Source organism: Panthera onca, chromosome B1 (assembly GCF_046562875.1).
Source record: "Panthera onca isolate mPanOnc1 chromosome B1, mPanOnc1 haplotype 2, whole genome shotgun sequence".
Taxonomy (NCBI): Eukaryota; Metazoa; Chordata; class Mammalia; order Carnivora; family Felidae; genus Panthera; species Panthera onca.
This window is the reverse complement of record NC_138342.1, coordinates 197,974,081-197,999,409: the sequence shown is the minus strand read 5'-3', so window position 1 is coordinate 197,999,409 and position 25,329 is coordinate 197,974,081. Positions and strand designations below refer to the sequence as shown.

Genomic DNA, 25,329 nt, shown 5'->3' with positions numbered 1-25,329 from the left:
CATCACTCTACGTGTCTATCTCCTAACTCTCGTGTCTCCTTCCCCTCTCTAGTATCTATCTGTGGAATGTCTTTCTCATCCTTTCCTTTGTATCTCTTCTATGCCACCCTCCTTGACGTGACTTGTGAATGAAAATGCCTTTGAGAGACATGTGGACAGCAGCCCCTAACGCTGAGTGATTTCCCATGCACATGTTCTTTCGGTTCATGGGTTTTTATGTCGACAGACAGAGAGACAGACAGAGAGACAGAGAGAGAGAGAGAGAGAGAGAGAGAGAGAGAGAGGGAGGGAGGGAGAATGTGGGGGAGGGTTAGAGAGAAAAGGAGAGAGGCGATCCCGAGGAGGGAGGGAAACTCAAAGTTCAATCTCCCCAACCCTGAGATCATGACGTGAGCCGCCTCCAGGTCAGACACTTCTCTGACTGAGCCACTCAGGCATCCCGACCCTCATCGGTTTCGAATTCACCTCTAGCATTGTCTTGTTCCCAGGACACTTGGAGAGACTTTATCTTGAAAGGAGAAGAGAGGTTAACCCGTGTTTCTTTGCTGCTTCTGAATCCTTAGTTGTTCTCCACTAGGTGAGGATCCAAGTCCCAAGTGCACTTGGGAACAAATGCAGGATTCTACTCTATGTGACGGGAAACTACAGTGTACACACAAAAAAGAAAACCATGCACATTCGGTCGTCTCTGAGCAAATTTTATTAGCTGTGGTAACACTACACACAATGTTGCACTACCAGGGAAAAACAAAAATGCAGACAGCATGTAAAATAGTCCCCGATATGATCTACAGAAAAACGATATCAGTGAACTATTCTAAAACGAAAGATTGCCTCCACTTGCCCAGCCCAGACTGGAATCATTCCTCCGGTGTCCCCAAATTCAGACATTCGCAAACCCGATACACATTCATTTCGCAGATCCTTAAGTTGACATTCGAGTGGACGACCTCTTGCAATCCTGGCGCTGAATTTCTCATAGAATCTATTGAAACGGAAGAAACGAGACCTTGTTGATTGAGACGGAGCCGGTGAACCAGAAGGTGTAGCTGCATAAAGGAAAAGTGCGCCATGAGCGTCTGCACGTGGGCGCTCAACCCACTCCCCGCCCCAAGCAGGACACCAAACACAGTGTGGACGCAAGTTTTTGTCCTTGCAGGTCTTTGGGGGAATTGCTGCTTTAGCAAAACTAGGTCACGGCCCTGCCTTGGCCTCCGCTCCGCAGTCACCTGCTCGGGGTCACAAGGGCCAGAGGACGAGTGTCCGAGGACATGAGGTGTCTCACTCCCGGTCGCTCTCCTCCGAGGACGAGGAAAGCTGCAGGTCATCGTGGAGGATGCTCAGGGAGACAGGCACACAGCCTCCCTCAGACTGGTGTGTGATGGGTGGACCCTGGCCAGGGGGGACTGGCCTCTCGGGAGGTGGCAGACAGGGAGCTGCTATGAACCTGGAGCTCCAGCCGCCTTTGTCCAGGCGGCTGAAGACCATTCGCAGGGGCTGGCCGGGTGCCTGCGGACAGGGCGGACACAGAGGCCAGGGGCACGCCTGGAGAGTGTCCAGGTGAGGTTGGGGGCGTGGAGGCTGGAGGCCCCTGCTTTGCACCGAGGCAGGGGTCTTCCTGGCCAGTTGGGCTGCCCCCGTGGGACCACATGCACTTGTCCTTGCTGGACGACACAGACTCTGGCGCAGCCCCACATGGGTGCTCCCTGTGCTCTTGTGGGGTGGCTGGAAGGGGCTGCAACGTGGTTTCTTTCGGGGGTTCTGGCACGTGTCGTCGGGGAGCGGGGCCCATCTCGTGCCTGGTGTCTGGATGTGGGGCTGGGGACTCGCAGCCAAACGGGTTGGAGGAGGATCAGGGCTCCCCTCAGGACGCTTGGCTGGTGCCTGGGCGTGGCCAATGCCACCCGCCTTGGAGACGGCCCTGGAAGCTTCGAGGGAGGCACATCGGGGCCGGTGTTGTCTCAGCTGGACACCGAGGCCTGGATCCCGGGCAGAGCGTTGGTGTGCCGGGGCAGGCGTGGCAGGCGGGGCAGGGGTCCCCACTTGCTGGGCATCCTGTCGGCCAGCAGGCGGGAAGGTGCTCGCCGCAGGTCTCCCGAGAGGAGCAGCCGACGGGGACAGCTGTGTCGTGTCAGGCGTCCCGCTAGGAGGCTCAGCCGGGACGTGCGGCTCCAGCACGGACACCCTCTTGGTGCTGTACACGGGCATCGGCCTGTGCGGATGCTGTGGGAACACACAACACACAGACAACGGCCATTAGTCCTTCCTCCCCACCAAGGACACATGCACGACAAGCACAGCAAAGAGACCGACAGAAACGCAAGCAACCGGGAGACACGGGAAAGGATTGTACTGACAGAGGACAAGGGCCTCCAGCTCAGCGTCGATCGGGAAGAAACACTGGGCAGGAGCCCCTTGATGCTTTGATTCCATGGGAGCGACGGACCAGAAAGGTTGTGCATCGTGCCTGCCTCCCGAAGTGGACAAGCACGTCCATTCAGGCTTCTAGGAAAAGTACAGGCGTCCTGCAGGTGGAGGTTCGCGGTGGGGGCTACTGAGTTTGGATGGCCAATGGGGCGGGTCTATGTGTCACCAGGGAAAGATGCCTGTGCCTCCCAAGAGGCCTAGGTGTGGGCACAGCGCCCCGACATTATGTTGGCACGCCCAGCCGGCACCCGGTTAGCACACATGCAAGGAATCCTGCCGGATCATGGACACCCGGCAAACGTGGCTGGAAAGGACCCGCACGGAAATCCCAATGTTGACAATCGGGGTGGACCCCCTTCCTCAGCCAGGAGGGCCGGGAAGCCCGTCACATCCCCGTCCCCAGGAGAGAACGAGAGCAGGGACGGGGGACACTCACCCTCACATAGTCGCAGGAATCTGTGGAGTCCCTCCAGGCTCGCTGCTGCCTTCCAGGGGCTATCCTGGGGAATCTCTGCAGCAGCGCCTTCCTCTGCTGGGCTTCTCGCCTGCACGACCAAGAACGGGAAGGTGAAGGAGCGGCATTTCGTGTGTTCACCTGGGGAGCGAGTGATGGGGCTTGGGCAAGATCTCCTTTCTTCATCTGCCCCCCTGGCTCCCACTCCAGCGAGCCGTCCAGGTTGGCCCAAGACGTCCTCGTGTCGAGAGCCGTGTGCGCCACTGCCTGTCATTTGCCGCCTCCCCCTGTCTCCCTACCCCAGGACACACAGCCTCAGGGACTCCCCCAGAGCAGCACAATAGGCTCGTGAGGTCCCCTGGGGGGCGGGGAGCTCCTTTCTCTGCCTCCCCCACCCCTGTGTGTGTGTGAAGACGACACAGCACCCAGTGTCCGGGTACAGAGACTCAGCGACCTGAGCTGCCAGCCCACGGGCAGGCCGGAGCCGGCCGCATCCTCACCTTTGTCCCTCTTCCATGTCCCTCGCAGCCTGGTTGAAGGGCCCGGGCTTGTGCTGGTCCTGCTGCTGGCGTGGTTCCACATTCTCCTTCGGCTTCCTGGGGACAAAGGCCTGGGGGGCCAGGCACCCGTCCCAGCGCTTCATGGGGCACCTGGTGCTGGATGCGTTGTGCCCAAAGGCTCCGCAGTCCTTACACTTGAGCTGCGGACCAAGGGGGGGGGGTGCTCAGTGAATCAGCACCAATCACAGGCCTACTGCAAAGGACATGACAAGGACACACTCGGGGAGCGGAGGACTGGTGTGGGACAGGGCACATCGTGGACGGCTCGGGAGGTGCCAGGAGATGGAAGTGCCTAGGATTCTACCCAAGCCTCTGTGAGGGACGGACCGGGAGTTGGGATTGCAGGTCTCAGGCCGCGTAGAATGAGCCCCACGCCACGATGGGGACAAACACCAGGCTGGACGTGACCCTCCGGCCGAGGGAGCTTATCCCAACGGGCAGGCTGCTGAGATGCCAAGGCAGGCCACCGTGGGCTAGGAAAGGACGACCGACTTCCGGACACAGAGTCTTCATTCCCTCGTCATGTGCGATCCCCGGCTTCAGAGGCATGGCTCCCCCACCCCCACCCGACCCAGCCCCTCCAACCCACCCACTGGTTCACCACGCCTCCAGGGCTCCACTTACCCGAGGATCCTCGTCCTCTAGCCTGGGAACCCTGGGCGCCATGGCTGCTCTCCGTTGCCTCTTCCCGTTTGGGGCTTTCAAGGGTCTGGAAGGTACGTGCTGGGTGTGCCCACCCGCCATCTGCCCCATCTCCTTGAAGGGTCAAGTCAGCCTTGCTTGAAGATGGGTTTCTGGACTTGCTGAGTCAATGGGAAAAGGAGAGTCATTCCCACAGACACAACGACTCCTTCATGAACCTTCCTCCCCCAGCGGGCACGAGGGGGCGTCATGCCCACCAGGTCAGACACGGTCCTCACCTGGGAGGTGGGACCTCTCCCTCCTGCATGTTCTACACGCTCTCCCGTGGACCCACCCGCAGGACGGCACCCTCAGGCAAGGCCGTGGAGGTGGTCTTGCGTGACTCACCGGAGAGACTTTCGGGAAGTCTCTCCCAGGGCCCTCCGGAAGGAAGACCACACACAAAGTCCTGGCCCCCACGGACACCGCAATCCACGCTACGGCGATACTCCCTGTGGCACCCAGGGTTGCATGTGCACCGAGAAGGATGCTTGCCTCTCCAGAATGTACCTCTCCTACTTGACCCCCAGAGAAACCACCCTCAAAGACAAAGTCAATGAAAACGTTTCGTTTCTGCTCGACTCGACTGGAAGCTTCCCCACGCAGGGCCTGAACCCTTTCCTTTCATGTGGCCTTGACGGGGCCCCACGCTGAACTCACGTGTCAGCCGTGGCAAATGAGTATTTGCCGTGAAATTCGGGTGAACAAGAAAATTCCTTAGGCTCTCAGGCCCCACGGCGACATGGAGCAGGATGCTGTCACTGCTCCCGCACGCCCTCACACCAGTCCGACTCTGGGGTTCAGTTCCTTTGGAAGCAGAACCTCATGTGCTCAGGAACACCGAGAGCCACGCCTTTCCTCAGTCTCTGTTCTCACACTCGTCTTCAACACTAAAGCGTCCTTCACCTGGTGAGTCGAGGCGCATCACAACCTCCATTTCCTCCCTGTCCCACTTCCGTGCCAGCTCGTGTGAGCCCCACATCGTCCCAACCCACCTGAAACGCCAACGTGCTCCTCCTGTGTGTCAGGAGACACCGAGACGTCCAGAGCGGCGGGTGGCAGGCGGACTGCCGTGGCGGAGACTCAGCGTCCGTCCGGCGTGCCCGAGGGACGGTCAGTGAGGGACACTTCCTTCCTTCCCGGACTCTTAGACCCGCCCAAGGTCACGTGACCTCTCGGGCACTTTAATCCCAGGCAGCCCATCACCTTGGTGCTCCTCACGTCTCCACACTAGGAACGAATCCTGGAGGTTTAGCGATTTCTTGCCGTTGTAACTGGTATGCATGCATGTGGAGATAGACGTTTCAGAACACATCTTCACCCTTGGAAAAAGAGACTCGTGTGTGCATGCCTGTTTCATTTGTAAACTGGTGTTTCTCGTGGGCCTCCAGGGAAGCTTGCGGGGCCCCTGGCCTCACGTACGTTCCTGTGGTTGGGGGCCCCTTCGGCGTCCTCCGTGTCCAAGCTTCTCCCTTTCCCAACGGGAGCGGTGTGTCCATGAGCTATTTGCAGTGTCCCTTCACTCCACACCCTGCCCTGCCCTCCCCGTTCCCCTTTCTGTCTCTAGGGCGGTGACTGCGCTTGCTGGGACCTTCGGAGGAATGGGATCCTATGTCCCGTGTCCCCTGGGAACCAGCCGCCTTGGCACTTGGTCTCGTGACCCAAGTCGCTGTTCCTGACAAGTCCCTGTGTTGACGCGGGGGGGGGGGGGCGCTCCCTGTGTCCGACGCCCCTCGTTTGGGGCTCTTTGTTGTTGCCCATCAACTCGGACGTTCTGTTTCGCTTTTGCTCCCATTGGGGGATGTTGGTGTGATTGCCACCGTTTCTCCTGGCCTGGCCTGGCTGGCCTCAGCCACGGACACTGTGTCAGGGAGAGGTCTTTGGGATCCCGAAGGGCCAGACCCAAGGGACAAGGTGCAACCCCATCGGCGGGGCATTCCTGAGTGTCATGCAAGCGAGCACCTTTCTCCCACAGCAGTGCAAAAGCTAGCGGCCCCACTGGCCGAGGTGGAGGGCCTGCGTCGGCAGTGCCGTGGGCACCCTGGATGGTTTCCCTCCTTGAACATTGGCGTGTATTGCGCGTCGTGTGCGCTTTTCTTTGGCCTTTCCTATCTTCTCCGGGAGGCTGCTCCTGTGGCCTCTGTCCACTGCCCTCAAGGCAGGGCCCTCCCCCAACCTGGTGCCCTCCAGCCCCGCCCACCGCTTCCTTCAGCCTCTGCCTGGCCTCCTCACTCCATGGCACCATACCCCGGCCCCACCCTTACACGCAGCATCCTTACCCCTGCCACACCCGTGCCCACACCCTTTCCCAGTGCTCTCAAACCTCCGTTGGCTTGGCCTCGCTTCCAGGCCGTGGCTCCACGGGGCCAGCCTGGTGCCGGACACTCTCAGGACCACTCCCCAGGGAGAAGCCCCCAGAGAGTGGGGGCGGGGGAGGGGGCGGGCGAGGCCAGGGCACAAGCACACCTTTCCCTGTTCTTCAAATATCCGTTGGCCCCCTCCCTGCTTGGTTTTGTACCCCTCCCTGTTTTTATATTATTTTTCCTTCCCTTCCCTGATGCTCATCTGTTTTGCACCTTAGAGCCTTCATATGAGTGAAGTCATGTGATAGTTGTCTTTCTCTGACTCATTTCGCTGAGGAGAATACCCTCTCCTTGTAGCCACATCGTTGCGAATGGCACCCTGTTTTTCCTTTCGATCGCCTCGTAATGTTCCATTGTATCTCTATGTGCCACCTCTTCTTTTTCCATTCCATGCATCTATGGACATTCGGGCTCTTTCCATCCTTTGGCTATTGTTGATAGTGCTGCTGGAAGCTTTTGGGGGCGTTTGGGTGCAGGTGCCCCTTGGAAACAGCACACCCATATCCCTTGGATAAATACCTAGTCGTGCAATTGCTGGCTCGTAGGGTCGCTGTGCTTTCAGTTTTTTGAGGAACCTCCATGCTGTTTTCCAGAGTGGCGGCGCCAGTTTGCATTCCCACCAGCAGTGCAAAAGAGATCCTGTTGCTCCGCACCCTGGCCAACATCGGTTGTTGCCTGACTTGTTAATGTTAGCCATTATGACACATTATGTGTGAAGTGGTAGCTCATTGTGATCTTGATATGGATTTCCCTGGTGATGAGTGAGGTTGAGCATTTTTTCATGTGTCAGTTGACCATCTGGATGTCTTCCTGGAGCAGTGTCTATTCATGACTTTTGCCCATTTCTTCGCTGGATTCGTTGGTTTTTGGCTGTTGAGTGTGATCAGTTCTTTATCGATTTGTCTACTGAGCCTTTCTCTGATGTGTCGTTCGCAAATATCTTCTACCATTGATGATTGAGCTGATTTGTTAGTGTAGCTGATCTGTTTCCTTCACGGCGCAGGAGAGTTTTCTTTGGATGAGTTCTCAATAGGTCGTTTTTCCTTTTGTTTCCCTTGCCTCCGGAGACGCGTTGAGTAAGAAGTTGCTGTGGCCCAGATCACAGAGGCTTTTCCCTGCTTTCTCCTCGAGGGTTTTGATGGCTTCCTGTCTTACACTTAGGACGTTCCTCCCTTTTGAGTTTCTTTATGTGTACGGTGTCAGAAAGTGGTGCGGGTTCCTTTTTCTGCATGTCGCGGTCCAGTTTTCCCAGCACCGCTTGTTGAAGAGACTGTCTTTATTCCATTGGATATTCTTTCCTGCTTTGTCAAGGAGTCGTTGGCCATCCATTTGTGGGTCCATTTCTGTTCTCTTGAGCTGAGTGTCCGTTTTTGTGCCAGTACCATACTGTCTTGATGATGACAGCTGTGCAATTACAGCTTGAGGACTGCGATTGTGATGCATCGAGCTTTCCTTTCTTTTTCAACAGTGCTTTGGCTCTTCAGGGTCTTTTCTGGGCCCATGCAAATTCTAGGATTGTCTGTTCCAGCTCTGCGAGGAGTGCTGGTGTTCTTTGGATAGGTGTTGCTTGGAGTATGTCGATTGCTTTGGGTGGTACTGACATTTTACCCATATTTGTTCCTCCCAACCAGGAGCGTGGAATCTTTTTCCATTATGTTTTCTGTCTTCTAAAATTTCATGTAGTTGTCAGTGTATAGGTTTTTCATCTCTTTGGTTAGATTTATTCCTAGGTATTTTATGATTTTGGGTGCAATTGTCAATGGGACCGATGCTTGATTTTTCTTCCTGTTGCTTCATCATTGGTGTATCGGAATGCAGCCCGTTTCTGTGCATTGATTTCACATCCTGCAACTTTGCTGAATTCATGGATCAGTTCTAGCAGTTTGTGGTGGAATCTTTTGGGTTTTCCATATGGAGTATCATGTCGTCCACCAAGAGGGAACGTTTGACCTCTCCCGGCCAATTTGGAGGCCTTTGAGTTCTTTGTGTTGTCTGATGGCTGAGGCTAAGGCTTCCAATGCGATGGTGAATAACAGTGGCAAGAGTGGACCTCCCTGTCTTGTCCCTGTCCTTAGGGGGAAAGCTCTCAGGTTTTCCCCATGGGGGATGATATTCGCGTTGGGTCTTTCGTATATGACTTATATGGTCCTTCTAGCCCTACTTTCTTGAGGGTTTGTATCAAGATAGGATGTTGTATTTTGTCCCATGCTTTCTCCGCATTGATTGAGAGGATCGTGTGGTTCTTGTCCTTTCTTTTCTTAGATGTGATGAATCACATTGATTGTTTTGTGCATATCGAACCAGATCTCCATCCCAGGTATAGATCCCACCTGGTCGTGGCGAATCATTTTTTGGATATATTACTGTTGGATCCGATCGGCTGACAACTTGTTGAGCAGTTTTGCATCCATGTTCCTCAGGGAAATGGGCCCATCGTTCTCCTTCGTCATGGGGTCTCTGTCTGGGTTTGGAATCAAGGAAATACTGGCTTCGTAGAAAGAGCTTGGAAGTGTTCCTTCCGTTTCTCTCTTTTGGAGCAGCTTCAAGAGAATAGATGTGAACTCTTCTCTAAATGTTTGGGAGAATTCCCCTGGAAAGCCGTCTGGCCCTGGACTCTGTATTTTTCTTTTCGTGGGGGGTGGGGGGAGGGGGAGATTTTTGATTACTAATTCATTTTCTTTACTTCTTTTGGTCTGTTCAAATTTTCTTTCTTCCTGTTTCAGTTTTGGTAGTTTATATGTTTCTTGGGAGTTGTCCATTTCTCCCAGATTGCCCATTTTATTGGTGTATAATTGCTCACAATATTCTCGTAGTATTGTTTGTATTTCTGCTGTGTTGGTTGTGATCTCTCCTCTTTCATTCTTGATTGCCTTTCTTGGGTCCTTTCCTTTTTCTTTTTGAGCAAACTGGCTAGGGATTTATCAATTTTGTGAATTCTTTCAACGAATCAGCTCTGGTTTCACTGATCCGTTCTAGTGTCGTTGGTTTTGTTTTGTTTTTTTTTTTCTTTTTGTACTTGTGTTTGTTTTTGTGTTTTGTTTTTTTTTTTTTTTTTTTTTTTTTGGTTTCCATAGCATTGATTTCTGCTCTAATCTGCATTATATCCTGTCTCTGCCGGTTTGGGGTTTTCTTTGCTGTTCTTTTTCCAACACTTTAAGGTGAACGGTTAGGTTGTGTCTCTGAGCCGTTTCTTCTTTCTTTCGGAAGGCCTGGATTGCTATATACTTCCCTCGAATGACCCCCTTTGCTGCGTCCCAGAGGTTTTGGCCTGTGGTGTTACCGTTCTCCTTTGCTTCCATGGACTGTTTAATTTCCTCTTTAACTTCTTGGTTAGCCCATTCACTCTTAAGTAGGGTGTTCTTTAGTCTCCAAGTATTTGTTACATTTCCACATTGTTTCTTGTCGTGATTTCGAGTTTCATAGCACTGTGGTCTGAGAATATGCACGATATGGTGTCGATCTTTTTGTCCTTGTTGAGGGCTGATTTGTGTCCCAGTATGTGATCTATTGTGGAGAATGTTCCGTGTGCACTGGAGAAGAATGTATATTTGCCTGCTTTAGGATGAAATGTTCTGACAATATCTGTCAAGTCCATCTGGTCCAGTGTGTCATTCAAAACCATTGCTTCCTTGTTGATTGTGGGTTTAGGTGAGCTGTCCGTTGCTGTAAGTGGGGTGTTGACGTTCCCTCCTAGTATGGTATCATTCTCAATGAGTTTCTTTATGTTTGTGATGCATTGATGTATCTATTTGGGCGCACCACATTTGGTGCACAAATGTTTACAATCGTGAGGTCTTCTTGGTGCACAGACCCAATAATTATGATATAACGGCCTTCTACGTGTCTCGTTAGAGTCTTTATTTTAAAGTCTAGATTGTCCGATATAAGTATGGCTACTCCTGCTTTCTTTTGCCAACCATGAGCATGAGAGATGGTTTTCCATCCCCTTGCTTTCAATCTGAAGGCGTCTTTAGGTCTCAAGTGGGTCCCTTGTAAGCAGCATATGGACGATCTTCTTTTCTCACCCATTCTGTTACCCTATGTGTTTTGATTGGAGCATTGAGTCCATTGACGTTTGGAGTGAGTACTGAAAGGTATGAAGTTATTGCCATTGTGTTGCTTGTAGAGTTGGAGGAGTTGCTGGTGGTGTTCGCTGATCCTTGCCAGTGTTTTCTGCCCGTGGTCTGTTTTTTTCTTTTATGTCTTTTGTCCCCTGGGAGAGTCCGCCTTCAAATGTCTTGCAGGGCTGGTGGAGTGGTCAGGAACTCCTTTAATTTTTGCTTGGGACACTTTCCATCTCTACTTCTATTTGGAATGACAGCTTTGCTGGACAAATAAGTTTTGGCCGCATACTTTTAGGATTCAGTGCAATGAATATAGCCTGCCACTCATTTCTGGGCTGCCAGGTTTCTGTGGATAGGTCTGCTGCAAATGTGGTCAGTCGTCCCTTGTAGGGGAAGGACTTTTGTTTCCCTTGCTGCTTTCCTGATTCTTTCCTTGCCTGAGTATTTTGTGAACTCCACTAGGCTCTGCCTTGTTGATGGTTGGACGTTGTCGAATCTAATGGGAGTCTTCTGTGCTTCCTGGATTTTGTGTGTCTTTCCCAGGTTAGGAAAGTTTTCTGCTGTGATGTGCTCACATAACCCTTCTACCCCCTTTTCTCTCTCCTCGTCTTCTGGGACCCCTATGATTGTGATGTTATTCCTTTTCAATGAGTCGCTGAGTTCCCGAATTCTTAAATCCTGCTCTTTTGCTTTAGTCTCCCTCTTTCCTTCTGCTTCGTTATTCTCCATTGCTTTGTCCCCTCTATCGCTGGTTTCCTGCTCAGCCTTATCATCCTTGCCGCTGTGGCATCTGTTCCAGATCGCAGCTCGCTTGTAGCCTTGTTTATTTCATCCTGGCTAGCTTTGCCTTCGTTTATCCCCACAGAAAGGCATTCTCATCTACTTTCGACCCCAGCTGGTGTTCTTAGTATCGTGATTCTAAATTCTGGTTCAAACATCTTGCTTGTTTCTATCTGTGTTGGTTAAGGGCCTGGCTGTCCTTTCTTCCTGCTCTTTCTGTTGGGGTGAATTCCGTTGCTTCGTCCTTTTGACCGAAGGAAAGGAATGAATAAGATAAAAGAATTCAAAACTAAAAAATAAGAAACAACACACACACACGAATCACACAAATGATGCTAGATCCTAGGTGAGTTGTGGTCTGGTTGTTGAAATGGGCTTGATAGATTAGAGGAAGAAGGGAAGGAACATAAAAAAAGGAAACCGTTGGAAAATTTGGAAAAAAGAACACAGTGAAATAAGATAAACTGAAATGATGGAATTCAAATGGAATTTGACACATTTACAAAAAATTGAACGAATATAGTCGACAAACACTCAAGGAAATTATTTTAAACCCTGGAAAATAACCACATATTTTTTCTCTTTCTGTCTTCATGAAAAAGAAAAGAAATGAAAAAGACAAGAAAAGAGATGGGCCAGCGAACAGACTGAAATACGATTGAAGTTACATTGTTGTCCCCTAGAAGTCAAAGGATGAAGCACTTTGTAGTCCATACACTCAGAAGGCGGAGAGACTTGGGTTCCTGAAGAGCCAGGTTGGCCCAGTTGGGCGGTGCTAAGTGTCACGGCTCTGTTCTCCACTAGATGGCGCAGCTAGCCTACAAGTGCGGATTGCTGGGGCGCTTGGAGGTGCATATGCGCATGCGCGGGAGCGGAGCCCTTGGCGTCACTCAGGTGCCCAGTCTGTAGTATCTGAACTCGGCTGTCTGCGACCAGCAATCCTACCCCCGTCCTTTCTCTCCGGCTTCTGTCCACTCGCCGCTTTTACACTGTCCGTGGCCCAGCCGTCAGGTTGCCAGGCGGCACCTTCCTCGTGGGATTTACCTCCCAGGCGGCTGTGTTTCCCGACCCCTCCCTTCTGAGGGCCCGCGGCTGAGACCTGCTCAGATCCTCTGCGTCAGGGTCTCAGCGAGCAGTGGCCGGGTGCCGGCCGCACCCGGGAACATCGGCAACACCGTGCCGCTGCCGATGCCCAGAGACTGAGGCTGGGTGCCAGCCTGCGCCCGAAAACGTTCGCGCGATGGTGTAGCAGCAGCGTTTCGAGGATTATGGAAAATCACCACACACCTCTGGTAGCGGGCTTCCCCCTTAACGACCTTGTTCCAGCACCAGCGAATGTGGCTGTTCTCCGGGGTCTGCTGGGACCTCTGGGGTCGGCTGGGGTGGCCACACAGACTACCTCGTGTCCTCGCAGCAGGGGAACCGCCTTTCTCCGTGTGGTTCGAGACACCCCTCCTCCACCCCTCCAGTCTTCACTCTGCTCTCGGGATTCGCCCTTCCGACCAGAGCACCGCCAGGTATCAGATGCGGAGTTTCGCACTCTGCCCTCCCCCTGTTTGTACAGTCTTCATGGAATTGAAACCCGCTCCTTTCTCCTTCCTCCCTTTTTGGTTCAGTGCCTGTGGCTCTTTCCACATTGCCACTTCCTCCCCAGCTGCTTTTGGCGGGGGGAGGGGAGGGCGAGGGGATTGCTTTCCCCATATTCTGCCCCTGTCTCCGTCCTCTCTCTGCAGGCAAAAACAGCTCCCTGCCCTCTGTGGCTTCTCTCTTCCCCAGGTCACCTCTCTGCGCCTCGTCCCCACTGAGTTCTGTGGTTCAGGTTGGGCAACCTGTTGCGTGAATCCTCAGATCAGTTTTCGAGGCGTGCAGGATGGTTTTGTGTTGATGTGGCTGCATGTTATGGATGCAAGACGCAAAGAACACTTCCATGCTCTTCTGCCATCTTGGCCCCTCCCCCCACACTGCCTTTTCTGTATCGTCACCAATACCCTTAGGAATTGCAGGGTGACTTCTCTGAATTAAGCTTTCCGTGAGAAATCCAGATTAGGCTGGCTGGATTTGGCGAGACCAAATAACGCTGTTCCCATTGCCATGATTGCTCCCACATCACCGCACGTGAGGCCACCTCCTGGTTTTCCATATGCAATCTTCTTTGCTAATTGTCAACAGTTTTTAAAATTGAATGTCTTGACTTCACTGGATTTATATTTTGAAAGAAAAGTTCCTGGAATGCCTGGAAAATATATCGTCACCAGTGGCCCGAGCAGCTCAAGGTTGTCTATTTTAGCTCAGAGTCCAGGGTCCAGCACGGCCAAAGCGAAGTCACAAGGAGGGAATCCTAGACCCACCAGACCTTCTGTAAATGTTCATGGTCGCCTTTATGCCCCACGAAATGCTCAGGCTGCAGCGCAAGGCATGGAGACTCCGACCTGCCAGCCTGAGCAAGTGCCCAAAGCCAGGTCCTCCTGGAAGTCTAGGCAATGCCCGTGCTGGCCAGCGGCGCCCCCTGCTGGACAGAGAGCAGTGTGCAAGACTCCCTCTTGTGACCTCCCCCACGGATTACAGAGCCAGAGGTGTGGACTTCATCATGTGTGGGTGGAACACGTGACACACGGCCACCCAGGAAGAGCTGGTCCTAGTCATCTGGGGAGCTGACTGGATGCTTATGGAGGCCGTCTTGAGATCCAGATCAAATATTGTCCGTGTGTGTGTGTGTGTGTGTGTGTGCGTGTGATATTCAGGTTTGAATCCAGGAAGAGAAAGTTGGATCCCAAAATTTCTACAGGATGACCTAGCATGGTTATTTTCTGTGGCTTTTCCCTTCGTGGCTCAGTTGCACATACACTGTTTGCGTTTTACCCACGATTCTGCCCACTTTAGAATCAAATCCACAGGAAGGATAGATTTCACGTGTGCATGTCTTTTGAGATCTAACATCCAGCTAGCCCTGTCGAACTCTTTGACTGAGAAAGTGCCATGTCATCGCTCATCTGTGGAATAAAAAACAAAATAGAAGAACCTAGGGCAAGCGAAGAATAAATAAAATAAGATAAAATCACAGCGGGGGGCAAGCCATAGGAGACTCTTCAAAAAATTTTGTTTTCTCTTTATCTTAGAGAGAGAGAGAGAGAGAGAGAGAGACAGAGACAGAGACAGAGATACAGAGCATGACGAGGGGAGTGTCAGAGAGAGGCGTGCACCCAGAATCCAGAGCAGGCTCCAGGCTCTGAGCTGTCATCACAGCGCCGGACACGGGGCTTGAAGTCTCAAAGCCTTAGATCATGAGCTGACGGAATCAGAGTGCACACCGGCTGAGACACCCACGTGCCCCAGGAGAACCCTTAAGTGTAGAGAAGAAAGTGAGGGTTGCTCGAGGGGAGGAGTGGGTGGGCTCCCTTTGCAACGGGCGTTATGGAGGGCCCCTGTGGGGGTTGGCAGTGGGTGTTTCATGTAAGTGACGAAGCCCTAAATTCCACCCCTGAAACCAAGACTGCACTCAATGTTAACTAAATTTGATTTCAATTTGGAAAATGGAGGGGGGAATGGGTGCCTCAGTCGGTTGAGTGTCCAACCTCAGCTCAGGTCAGGATCTCATGGTTCGTGGGGTTGAGCTCCACGTTGGGCTCTGTGCTGACAGCTCAGAGCCTGGAGCTGCTTTGGATTCTGTGTTTCTCTCTCTCTGCCCCTCCCATGCCAACACTCTGTCTCTGTTTTTGTGTGTGTGTCTCTCTCTGTTTATTTAAACGTTTTATTTCATGTTTAAAACATGAAAACAACAGACCAATAAATTTTAAAAGTAGATGAAGAAAAAGTATTTTTCCTCTATCGGCTCTGATATTTGAACATCCAGAATTCAATAAGATTTCCTGTACAAAATTCACATGCTGACGTTAGTTCCCACTAAGTGTGGTATGTATGTTTAATGCAGACTGGAAACAACAACAACAACAACAACAGCAGCAGCAGCAGCAGCAGCAGCAGCAACAACAGGCTTTACCCTGTCAGTGCCATTGGCAAACGACCAGAGATCTCCTATATGGCCCCCCTCCCCTGGGGGGAATTGAAGGATGATGCACTAATTCCCATTCAACAATGTATTTAGTGAGTCTCTCGCTCCTGAGAAATGAAGTACAGTTGTGACTTAGAGCATCCATCCATACCCTGACCTGAAATACCACATTGTTGCCTCGGTGTCCACTTGAGACTGTTTTTCTGAGGTGTACAACCGAGGACCAAGATTGCAATGCAACTGACCAGAAATCCCTGAGCCTCCTCCCTTGTGGAGGAGATTGTCCGATGGGGGGATGGTGGTCAACTCTGCGGAACAAGGTAGAGCTGCTTGGTGGCTGAGCAATAAGAGGTGGGAGAAGGTTCCTTTCCCCCATTTGCTCTGCAGCCTCATGGGAGGGGGATTGTTAAGGGAACCGAATCTAATGAACATGGGCCAGGATGGCTCCACCCACCCGTCTCCTGAGAAATAAGCATTTATTTGCTCTTTGCCATTTCCAGGCAATTAGCCAATGTTCACATGAACATGTGGAGACTTTACAAAATAGATTATGTATACAAGGAAACACTTTGCACAGTTATGAATTCGTGTTTCCTTCTGCTCCTCTCCTTCTGACACAAAACATTCCTGAAAAGGCTGTCTGCTCCCACGTAGAGCTAGAGTTCTTCCCGTTTCCTGGTCATTTGCCACTTCTCCGTGTGGAAGCACTGAGATTGTTTCAAACTCCTTCCCCTGCCGGTGCATGTTGGGATATCACCGAGAGTCCCCACACGCACACGTTTGGGCACATGGACTTTACCGATACACAGAGAGTAGGGAATGGGATGATGGGACCGTGAGTCCCAGGCATTTTCACAGGGACTCCCGGGGCTCTGCCTTGTTTCCACCTTCATGCCTCATTGGCCACTCCCTCTGACCCTTACAGGCTCTGAGAGTGCCCAATGATCCTCGGTGCTGATGGAGGGGAGAAACCTTGCGAGTCCCCAGCATAATCCACACCTCTCCAATAACCTCATTACAGACAGCCAGCCTTAAAGCTCAGGATTCTCCAGGTCCACTGGAACGCCATAGCCCATGAATCCAGCCAGATTCATGGTCCCTCCACATGTCTGGATCGCACCCACCTACAACACACAAAATATGGCCTACAAGGGACTGTGAGTGAGTGAGTAGTGAGTGAGGGCGGGTGAGTGTGCACGTGGGCAGGCGTGTATCTCAAAGCCTGTAGTGGGATCCCTGCACTGCTTCCTGAGACCTCTGTCCCTTCTTGTTCTTCCTCTTGGTAGCTCTGGCTCTGCCTGGGAGACAAGGGACTCGGTTAATGGCCGTTGCCCTCTGAGGTGGGATGTCCCTGGCTGAACTGTTGAGCCGGTAGATGTTTGGTTCACGGTGATCCTTTCCCATCTCGTCTCTGTATTTGGACTGGTGAATTAGGACTGCGTCGGGGGGAAGGGCAAATTCTAATTTCCTGAGGTTGAATTCAGACTTGGGACGGTGGCTTTCTTGGAGGAATCTCCACTGGTCTAACGTGATTACTGGCGGTGGTGTCTCTTCCACGTGATCCTCCAATTGTGGCACCTCGATGTCGGGGTCGGTTTCGGGCCCCCCTTGGGCCGCAGCCGTGCCTGCGTGGTCAGCCTGGAGGGATGTGGATTCCCCAGCACCTGGCTCACTCCCACGGTCTCTTTCCAATTCACTCTTCTGGATGTAAAAGAGGACATAGGCATGTTGGCTCAGGGCAGACGTCGCATCACTGGCGGTCACCTTCGCATCATCCATTTTGTACCACTGGCCGTTCCCAGCTTTGATGTAACAGAAGTAATGTCCGCTGTGACAATTCCAGCCCGCGTGCACCAGCACGGCATAGAGCACATAAGTCAGCGACCCCCCGTTCTGCCCAGACACGTATCGTCGCATGTCAAGGCGCTCAGGATATTGCACTTCCTTAGCCAGTTTGCTGCCCGTGAAATGGCAGAATCGTTTCAATACCAGCATCAGGACCTTGGAGCAAGTGTGCAAAGTCAACGTCTTGGAAGCGGGTACCTTGTCGAGACAAGTACTACAACGATAGGCATTTTCACCATCCAACTGTTCGGGCTTCACCAAGTGTTGCAAAGCTTGGCTCACACTCTGAGCCGCCCTGATATCCAGGCTAATGTCCAGGTAAGGGTCCAAAGTGCTGGAGACACCCTGGCAGTGGAGACACTGGATTTGAGACCTCCAGTACCCACCAAAGATTTGCCGGATGAGGGTGGCGTCCTGAGCCTGAGGCTCTGAAGGCTTGTCCTCACGCAAACACGCTTGCTGCATAGCATCCAGAGTGAACATCAGAAACTCATGGGCATCCTCCTGCCTGTGTGTGTGGAAGGCAGCGAGCAGTTTTGGCGGAGGCCGGATCACATCTCCCGGACGGCAGAGGGCCCGGGTCACGTGAGCCTGCAGAATGGCTGCCTCCCACAGCTTCGGGAGTGCTCCTGGGACAGCATGTAGCCGGCGAGGGGTGGTGTGTACGTCAGACACTGCAGCGCCGCATTCGCATAGCACGTGTTCCCCAGGTTGTGCAGGCCAGCCCCAACCACAGAAGGTCTCCTCCAACTCACGGGTTTCTTTGCGGGGGGCAGACCTATTGACGCGGGAGCCCAACCGTTCGGCAGGTCGCAGGGTGTGTGCGATGACGGTGACGGCTTCTCAGGTAGAGTGGGTCCTCTGTGGCCTTCAGCACCACCCGTATTTGACCCGCAAGGTTTGAGGTTTGGAAAGACATGGAACTGAGACTCCTCTCGGCAGTGGGAAGAGGGCGTCTCCATGTCTCCTGAAACGTGGAGCCTCACGTTGCAGAGCGATGCTTCTCTCAGGAGGCCAGTCTCAGAATGATAGCTGTGGCCCTCTCCTCAGCCCTCGTAAAGCTCGCCCCACCCACCTGACTAGGACCACGTCATCCAATCAGCCACCAGCTGGAGTTGGATGAAGGGTCTTAGGGTGTGGCCACTCTTCTGCAGACAGACCACTCAGCCCAGCCTTCCTCCTGCCCCTCCCTCCTCAAGAGGCACACACACACACACACACACACACACACACACACGTTTCACCACTTTCTCCACCTCCCTCATTTCCATTGCTCCCTCTCTGGACAGACGGACTTGAGCATTTCCAACCTAGAGGAAATCCTTTTTTGAGTATCCACTTTGCTTTTAGATAACACAAAGTGTCAAGGAATGACGGCCATGAATTTGTTAGGCTATGGAAATCATTTTACCAATTGAGCTCTGGTATCATGTAGGAGCACCTCCTCTCCGTCAGCCAGAATGCATGGGACACCAGCAAATTATTCTGGAATGATGACTGTCCATGGATTTGATTCTAAAACTCCTGAACTGTCTCCATAGGATCTGTGTATACAACTATCACGAAGGTCCTTTGAAACACGTCTGTCTACCAAGGGGTGGCCGAGAAATTGTCCCAAGAAATATCCTTTGCCTGGTTTCGGGCTTTGTAAATGCTTTCTTCATTTTGTAGCTCCCTTCCCAATAGGAGAACAAATCCTAAACCCATCATTTGCCAAATTGTCACTGGTATTCCTAGCAAATCACATAGCAAGGTAGGTATAGGTTCCCGTGGTTCAGGACATGTTTGTTGTGGATTTGTGACATTTATAGACGGTTTGAAATGGGAATTTAGACATGCAAGGAACAATGTCCCCTCGAGGAAACTGTGGCTTTAATGTGTCAGTATCTCTAGACCAGATTTCAGAACTGACCAGGTCTACTGAAAATGTGCTTTCTTCTCTAATGTTTGTTTGCTTTTCACTTTTAACATTTTAATTGATTTATTTTGAGAGAGAGACAGAGAGAGAGAGAGACAGGGAGACAGAGAGAGACAGAGAGCGAGAGAGAGCGCTCATGTGGACAAGCCAGGGAGAGACAGAGAGAGAGGGAGAGAGGATCCTCAATTAAACAGTCACCTCCTCAGGGTCACCAACTAGGAGGAAAAGGCTGCGAGCACGTGAGGTGTCTCAGTGCCAAACACACTCATGTGAGGGGAAGGAAAGGGGCAAGAGGTCAAGGAGGACACACAATGGGATGCACAAAAGGAGTCTTCAGACTCTTGTGACCACAGCCTGAAGACACGGCCCTCTCCCTGCCTGGTGCCCTCCAGCCCCACCCACGGCTTCCTTCAGCCTCTGCCTGGCCTCACTGCATGGGACCGGACCACGGCCCCACCTTTACCCGCAGCATCCTTACCCCTGCCACACCCATGCCCACACCTCATCCCAGTGCTCTCCGCCCTCGGTTGGCCCGGCCTCACGTCCAGGCCTTTGCTCCACCGGGCCAGCCTGGCGCCAGCCACTCTCAGGACCACACCCCAAGGAGAATCTACCAGAGAGTGGGCAGAGGAGGGGGGCGAGCGAGGCCAGGGCACAAGCACACCTTTCCCTGTTCTTCAAATATCCGTTGGCAGGCGCCACGTTTGGACCTGTTTCTGCAAGGAATCATCTCTCCCTTTGGTTGTCATCTCGTCCTAGAAAACCGGTTGTGTTTTCACTGGACGGTGTTAGATGGTAGGAAGTCTCACGTGACTGGTCTGAGCAAAGCAAGTTGCCCTATTTAACGTAGTGACTTGAGCCAGTCCATTCCAGACCTTCCTGGAGCATAAAGCTGACCCCTGTCCCAAGACGAGACACCTGCTCCTGTCTGAGTGCCTGGCCCCGACAAGGCCATTCTCCCCGGGTCTGGAGCCTGCCGGTCTTCAGACTCCACGAACACCCCCTTGCTTCTCTAGCCTCAGCCCCGGCCACCTGCCACGTGGGCAAAGAGGCCTGCAGAATGGCTTCCAAAGAACCTTTGACCACCTAATTCTCTGTCCTCTCTCATCAATCGCTCATCACTCTACGTGTCTATCTCCTAACTCTCGTGTCTCCTTCCCCTCTCTAGTATCTATCTGTGGAATGTCTTTCTCATCCTTTCCTTTGTATCTCTTCTATGCCACCCTCCTTGACGTGACTTGTGAATGAAAATGCCTTTGAGAGACATGTGGACAGCAGCCCCTAACGCTGAGTGATTTCCCATGCACATGTTCTTTCGGTTCATGGGTTTTTATGTCGACAGACAGAGAGAGAGACAGACAGAGAGACAGAGAGAGAGAGAGAGAGAGAGAGAGAGAGAGGGAGGGAGGGAGAATGTGGGGGAGGGTTAGAGAGAAAAGGAGAGAGGCGATCCCGAGGAGGGAGGGAAACTCAAAGTTCAATCTCCCCAACCCTGAGATCATGACGTGAGCCGCCTCCAGGTCAGACACTTCTCTGACTGAGCCACTCAGGCATCCCGACCCTCATCGGTTTCGAATTCACCTCTAGCATTGTCTTGTTCCCAGGACACTTGGAGAGACTTTATCTTGAAAGGAGAAGAGAGGTTAACCCGTGTTTCTTTGCTGCTTCTGAATCCTTAGTTGTTCTCCACTAGGTGAGGATCCAAGTCCCAAGTGCACTTGGGAACAAATGCAGGATTCTACTCTATGTGACGGGAAACTACAGTGTACACACAAAAAAGAAAACCATGCACATTCGGTCGTCTCTGAGCAAATTTTATTAGCTGTGGTAACACTACACACAATGTTGCACTACCAGGGAAAAACAAAAATGCAGACAGCATGTAAAATAGTCCCCGATATGATCTGCAGAAAAACGATATCAGTGAACTATTCTAAAACGAAAGATTGCCTCCACTTGCCCAGCCCAGACTGGAATCATTCCTCCGGTGTCCCCAAATTCAGACATTCGCAAACCCGATACACATTCATTTCGCAGATCCTTAAGTTGACATTCGAGTGGACGACCTCTTGCAATCCTGGCGCTGAATTTCTCATAGAATCTATTGAAACGGAAGAAACGAGACCTTGTTGATTGAGACGGAGCCGGTGAACCAGAAGGTGTAGCTGCATAAAGGAAAAGTGCGCCATGAGCGTCTGCACGTGGGCGCTCAACCCACTCCCCGCCCCAAGCAGGACACCAAACACAGTGTGGACGCAAGTTTTTGTCCTTGCAGGTCTTTGGGGGAATTGCTGCTTTAGCAAAACTAGGTCACGGCCCTGCCTTGGCCTCCGCTCCGCAGTCACCTGCTCGGGGTCACAAGGGCCAGAGGACGAGTGTCCGAGGACATGAGGTGTCTCACTCCCGGTCGCTCTCCTCCGAGGACGAGGAAAGCTGCAGGTCATCGTGGAGGATGCTCAGGGAGACAGGCACACAGCCTCCCTCAGACTGGTGTGTGATGGGTGGACCCTGGCCAGGGGGGACTGGCCTCTCGGGAGGTGGCAGACAGGGAGCTGCTATGAACCTGGAGCTCCAGCCGCCTTTGTCCAGGCGGCTGAAGACCATTCGCAGGGGCTGGCCGGGTGCCTGCGGACAGGGCGGACACAGAGGCCAGGGGCACGCCTGGAGAGTGTCCAGGTGAGGTTGGGGGCGTGGAGGCTGGAGGCCCCTGCTTTGCACCGAGGCAGGGGTCTTCCTGGCCAGTTGGGCTGCCCCCGTGGGACCACATGCACTTGTCCTTGCTGGACGACACAGACTCTGGCGCAGCCCCACATGGGTGCTCCCTGTGCTCTTGTGGGGTGGCTGGAAGGGGCTGCAACGTGGTTTCTTTCGGGGGTTCTGGCACGTGTCGTCGGGGAGCGGGGCCCATCTCGTGCCTGGTGTCTGGATGTGGGGCTGGGGACTCGCAGCCAAACGGGTTGGAGGAGGATCAGGGCTCCCCTCAGGACGCTTGGCTGGTGCCTGGGCGTGGCCAATGCCACCCGCCTTGGAGACGGCCCTGGAAGCTTCGAGGGAGGCACATCGGGGCCGGTGTTGTCTCAGCTGGACACCGAGGCCTGGATCCCGGGCAGAGCGTTGGTGTGCCGGGGCAGGCGGGGCAGGCGGGGCAGGGGTCCCCACTTGCTGGGCATCCTGTCGGCCAGCAGGCGGGAAGGTGCTCGCCGCAGGTCTCCCGAGAGGAGCAGCCGACGGGGACAGCTGTGTCGTGTCAGGCGTCCCGCTAGGAGGCTCAGCCGGGACGTGCGGCTCCAGCACGGACACCCTCTTGGTGCTGTACACGGGCATCGGCCTGTGCGGATGCTGTGGGAACACACAACACACAGACAACGGCCATTAGTCCTTCCTCCCCACCAAGGACACATGCACGACAAGCACAGCAAAGAGACCGACAGAAACGCAAGCAACCGGGAGACACGGGAAAGGATTGTACTGACAGAGGACAAGGGCCTCCAGCTCAGCGTCGATCGGGAAGAAACACTGGGCAGTAGCCCCTTGATGCTTTGATTCCATGGGAGCGACGGACCAGAAAGGTTGTGCATCGTGCCTGCCTCCCGAAGTGGACAAGCACGTCCATTCACGCTTCTAGGAAAAGTACAGGCGTCCTGCAGGTGGAGGTTCGCGGTGGGGGCTACTGAGTTTGGATGGCCAATGGGGCGGGTCTATGTGTCACCAGGGAAAGATGCCTGTGCCTCCCAAGAGGCCTAGGTGTGGGCACAGCGCCCCGACATTATGTTGGCACGCCCAGCCGGCACCCGGTTAGCACACATGCAAGGAATCCTGCCGGATCATGGACACCCGGCAAACGTGGCTGGAAAGGACCCGCACGGAAATCCCAATGTTGACAATCGGGGTGGACCCCCTTCCTCAGCCAGGAGGGCCGGGAAGCCCGTCACATCCCCGTCCCCAGGAGAGAACGAGAGCAGGGACGGGGGACACTCACCCTCACATAGTCGCAGGAATCTGTGGAGTCCCTCCAGGCTCGCTGCTGCCTTCCAGGGGCTATCCTGGGGAATCTCTGCAGCAGCGCCTTCCTCTGCTGGGCTTCTCGCCTGCACGACCAAGAACGGGAAGGTGAAGGAGCGGCATTTCGTGTGTTCACCTGGGGAGCGAGTGATGGGGCTTGGGCAAGATCTCCTTTCTTCATCTGCCCCCCTGGCTCCCACTCCAGCGAGCCGTCCAGGTTGGCCCAAGACGTCCTCGTGTCGAGAGCCGTGTGCGCCACTGCCTGTCATTTGCCGCCTCCCCCTGTCTCCCTACCCCAGGACACACAGCCTCAGGGACTCCCCCAGAGCAGCACAATAGGCTCGTGAGGTCCCCTGGGGGGCGGGGAGCTCCTTTCTCTGCCTCCCCCACCCCTGTGTGTGTGTGAAGACGACACAGCACCCAGTGTCCGGGTACAGAGACTCAGCGACCTGAGCTGCCAGCCCACGGGCAGGCCGGAGCCGGCCGCATCCTCACCTTTGTCCCTCTTCCATGTCCCTCGCAGCCTGGTTGAAGGGCCCGGGCTTGTGCTGGTCCTGCTGCTGGCGTGGTTCCACATTCTCCTTCGGCTTCCTGGGGACAAAGGCCTGGGGGGCCAGGCACCCGTCCCAGCGCTTCATGGGGCACCTGGTGCTGGATGCGTTGTGCCCAAAGGCTCCGCAGTCCTTACACTTGAGCTGCGGACCAAGGAGGGGGGGGGGGTGCTCAGTGAATCAGCACCAATCACAGGCCTACTGCAAAGGACATGACAAGGACACACTCGGGGAGCGGAGGACTGGTGTGGGACAGGGCACATCGTGGACGGCTCGGGAGGTGCCAGGAGATGGAAGTGCCTAGGATTCTACCCAAGCCTCTGTGAGGGACGGACCGGGAGTTGGGATTGCAGGTCTCAGGCCGCGTAGAATGAGCCCCACGCCACGATGGGGACAAACACCAGGCTGGACGTGACCCTCCGGCCGAGGGAGCTTATCCCAACGGGCAGGCTGCTGAGATGCCAAGGCAGGCCACCGTGGGCTAGGAAAGGACGACCGACTTCCGGACACAGAGTCTTCATTCCCTCGTCCTGTGCGATCCCCGGCTTCAGAGGCATGGCTCCCCCACCCCCACCCGACCCAGCCCCTCCAACCCACCCACTGGTTCACCACGCCTCCAGGGCTCCACTTACCCGAGGATCCTCGTCCTCTAGCCTGGGAACCCTGGGCGCCATGGCTGCTCTCCGTTGCCTCTTCCCGTTTGGGGCTTTCAAGGGTCTGGAAGGTACGTGCTGGGTGTGCCCACCCGCCATCTGCCCCATCTCCTTGAAGGGTCAAGTCAGCCTTGCTTGAAGATGGGTTTCTGGACTTGCTGAGTCAATGGGAAAAGGAGAGTCATTCCCACAGACACAACGACTCCTTCATGAACCTTCCTCCCCCAGCGGGCACGAGGGGGCGTCATGCCCACCAGGTCAGACACGGTCCTCACCTGGGAGGTGGGACCTCTCCCTCCTGCATGTTCTACACGCTCTCCCGTGGACCCACCCGCAGGACGGCACCCTCAGGCAAGGCCGTGGAGGTGGTCTTGCGTGACTCACCGGAGAGACTTTCGGGAAGTCTCTCCCAGGGCCCTCCGGAAGGAAGACCACACACAAAGTCCTGGCCCCCACGGACACCGCAATCCACGCTACGGCGATACTCCCTGTGGCACCCAGGGTTGCATGTGCACCGAGAAGGATGCTTGCCTCTCCAGAATGTACCTCTCCTACTTGACCCCCAGAGAAACCACCCTCAAAGACAAAGTCAATGAAAACGTTTCGTTTCTGCTCGACTCGACTGGAAGCTTCCCCACGCAGGGCCTGAACCCTTTCCTTTCATGTGGCCTTGACGGGGCCCCACGCTGAACTCACGTGTCAGCCGTGGCAAATGAGTATTTGCCGTGAAATTCGGGTGAACAAGAAAATTCCTTAGGCTCTCAGGCCCCACGGCGACATGGAGCAGGATGCTGTCACTGCTCCCGCACGCCCTCACACCAGTCCGACTCTGGGGTTCAGTTCCTTTGGAAGCAGAACCTCATGTGCTCAGGAACACCGAGAGCCACGCCTTTCCTCAGTCTCTGTTCTCACACTCGTCTTCAACACTAAAGCGTCCTTCACCTGGTGAGTCGAGGCGCATCACAACCTCCATTTCCTCCCTGTCCCACTTCCGTGCCAGCTCGTGTGAGCCCCACATCGTC

The 25,329-nt window shown here is 53.9% G+C and overlaps 1 pseudogene; it reads right to left on the bottom strand.

Annotated features, from left to right (window-relative positions):
* Positions 1–16,290: 16,290 nt before the first annotated feature.
* Positions 16,291–19,144, bottom strand: LOC145715420 (ubiquitin carboxyl-terminal hydrolase 17-like protein 6; annotated as a pseudogene).
* Between the last annotated feature and the right edge of the window lie 6,185 nt (positions 19,145–25,329).